Source organism: Carlito syrichta, unplaced genomic scaffold (genome assembly GCF_000164805.1).
Source record: "Carlito syrichta isolate Samal-C Ts95f unplaced genomic scaffold, Tarsius_syrichta-2.0.1 Scaffold314294, whole genome shotgun sequence".
NCBI lineage: Eukaryota > Metazoa > Chordata > Mammalia > Primates > Tarsiidae > Carlito > Carlito syrichta.
In genome coordinates, this window is record NW_007258390.1 from 230,017 (window position 1) to 233,522 (window position 3,506).

The following is a 3,506-nucleotide window of genomic DNA, read 5'->3' on the forward strand; positions in this document are numbered from 1 at the left end:
TTATTTTTTATTATAAGGATGTGAGGTACAATTCAGGGTTCGATATACAAATGCAGGTATGATTATGCAAGTACCCTTGTTGATGAGGTATGCTCCTCCTCCCCCCAGCAGTTTTCCTCAACTGCCAATCCCAATCCCCTTCCCCTGACAGTTTCCTACTACTGTCTATCGCCTTCTTGGAGTATTATAATTGTTCAAGGTCCACTTATGAGTGAGACCATATGGTACTCTGTTCCTTGTTTCTGTGATAGATTACTGAGTATGATCGACTCTAAGTCCATCCAAGTCCATCCATGTTTGTCCTTCTTCATGGCTGAATAATATTCTATTGTGTATATGTACCACATTTTTAAAATCCAGTCCAGCTTCGATGGGCAGCATGGTTGGTTCCTTGTTTTTGCTATTGTAAATATAGAGTGGCAATAAACATGCTTGTGCGGGTTTCTTTTTTGCAGAATGATTTGAGTTCCTCTGGGTATATTAATAGGGGAATTGCTGGGTCATATGGAAGGTCACTTTCTAGTTCTTTCAGAAATCGCCACACACTGTTTTCCAGAGAGGTTGCACAAGTTTGCATTCCCACAAGCAATGTAGAAGCGTTCCTTTTACTCTGCATCCTCGCCAGCATCTGTTGTTTTTTTATTTTATTAATGACGGCCATTCTTACTGGGGTTAGGTGGTATCTCAATGTGGTTTTGATTTGGATTTCTCTGATGGTGAATGAGGCTGAGCACTTTTTCATGTGTCTGTTGGCTGCCCGTATATCTTCTTCTGAGCAGTGTCTATTCATGTCTTTTGCCCACTTTTTAAATGGGCTGTTTTTTTCTTTTCAGCACGTTTGAGTTCCTTGTAGATCCTAGATGTTAGGCCTTGAGACACAGACTTTCACAAAAAATTAGCTCAAAATGGACCACAGACCTAAATGTAACATGTAAAACTATAAAATTTCTAAAAGATAACATAGGAGAAAATCTTGATGACCTTGGCTATGGCTATGACCTTTTAGATACAACACCAAAGACATGACTCACGAAAGAATTTGTAAGTTGGATTTCATTAAAATTAAGAACTTTTGCTCAGGGAAAAAACATTGTTAAGAGAATGAGAAGACAAGCCACAAGCCAGGATAAAACTATTTGCCAAAGACACATCTGATAAAAAGAACTGTTATTCCAAATATACCAAGAACCCTTAAAGCTCAACAGTAAAAGAAGAAAAAACCTGAGTTTAAAATGTGCCAAAGAAATTAACAGGCACTTCACCAAAAAGATATACAGACGGCAAGTAAGCATATGAAAAGATGTTCAACATCATGTCAATAGAAGAATTGAAAATAAAGCAACCATGAGATACTATTACATACCAATTAGAATGTCCCAAATTCAAAACACTGACAACACTAAATACTGTCATGAATGTGCAGCAACAGGGAATGCTATTCATTGCTGGTGAGAATGTAAAATGGTACAGACAATTTAGAAGATAGTTTAGCATGTCTTACAAAACTAAATATATGATCACCATATAATCCAGCAAAGGCACACCTTGGTATTTATCGAGATAAATTGAAAACTTACATCCACACAAAAACCTGGACATGGATATTGGTAGCAGCTTTGTTTACAATTGTCAAAACTTGGAAGCAACCAAATGCCCTTCAGTAGCTGAATGGATAATTTCATTGTGGTACACCCAGACAATGGAATATTAATCAGTGCTAAAAAGAAACCAGCTATCAGGCTGTAAGAAGACATGGAGGAAACTTAAATGTCCATTGCTAAAATCTGAAAAGGTTACATACTGTATGATTCCAACTATATGACATTCTGGAAAAGGCAAAAATTTGGAGACCATAAAAAGATCAGTGTTTTCTAAGGCTGAGTGCAGTGACTCATGCCTGTAATTCCAGCACTTTGAGAGGCTGAGGTGGGAGGATTCCTTGCACCCAGGAGTTTGAGACCAGCCTGGACAACACAGTGAGACCTCATTTCTACCAAAAAAAAAATTATCTAGGTGTGGTGGCATGCATTTGTGGTCCCAGTTATGTGGGAGGCTGAGGCAGGAGGATCATCTGAACTCAGAAGGTTAAGGCTGTGGTGAGCTGTGATTGTGCCACTGTACTCCAGCCTGGGCAACAGAGTAAGACCCTGACTCCCCGCCCTAGAAAAAAATCAGTGGTTACCAGGGGTTAGGGAGGAGGAAGGGATGAACAGGCTGAGCACAGGGGATTTTTAAAGCCATGAAACTATTTTGTATGATACTGTTATGGTAAACAAATGACATAATGCATTTATGAAAACCCATGGAACTATTCAACACAAAGAGTGATCCTTAATGTAAACTCTGGACTTTGGGAGATGATGCTGTGTCAATGTAGGGTCATCACTCTGGTGAGAAACGTTGATAATGAGGGAGGTTACGCATGTGTGGGGACAGGGAATATATGAGAAACCTTTGTACCCTTGGCTCAATTTTGACATGAACCTAAAACCGCTCTAAAAAAATAGTCTATTTTTAAAAAGGTGAGTTTGGGTCAGGAGAAGTTATTAAAGAAGTAGCATGTTCCCATAGGACACAGTAATTTCCACTGATATGCCACTAAGGGGTTCCCAGTGTTGAGGTTTCTCTGACATTTATACCTCAGATTTCAGTTAAAGAGTTCATCATCTGCCCATTGAAAGTGGACTGGATTAAAACAAATGTGGCACATATACACGATGGAATACTACACAGCCATAAAGAAGGACAAACTTATGGATTTTGCAGCAAATTGGATGAATTTAGAGTCTATCATACTCGGTGATCTATCACAGAAACAAAGATCTGAGTACTACATGTTCTCACTCATAAGCAGACCCTGAACATTTATCATAATACCATAAGAAAGGGATTGGCAGCAGTGGGACACCGCTGGGGTGGGGGTGGGGCAAATATAAATAAGGGTACCTGATCTCAAACCAGGTGAAGTGGGAGCCAAAGGGAGGCCCAAACTTTACCTGTATTAAGAACACTTATGTACCTAATCATGAAATGTACCCCACATCTTTCAAACAAACAAATAAATAACTAGAGTTGATTATCTGTGAATTAATTTATAAATACAGGGTGATCTTTCAAAGACCTTGAAGGGTAGTCCTTCTGGAACCCTAACTTCTAATTTGACTAATTTATACTTTTAATTGTTTCTTTCAAATGTTCTCATAGATGCCCTTGCCCTCTCTGTCCTTCTTCAGCCCCATTTATTCAACACAACATAAGTATCCCAGACTCATGAATGTCACCCGAGGCACAGTCCCCTTTATTTCCTTGCCACAGGGATGAACTGGAGGCTCCCTGAAAACACGAGGCAGTAGTTTTAATAGCAGCTACATTTTGTCGAACGTTTTCTACATATCAGACTTCGTGTTTATCTATTTTTTTTCAAATTTTGTAAAAAGTATAGGTTGACAAGTTGTGAAAATAGTACAGGGTTCCCTTCACACTGTTTGCCCTGATGGTTAAATCTT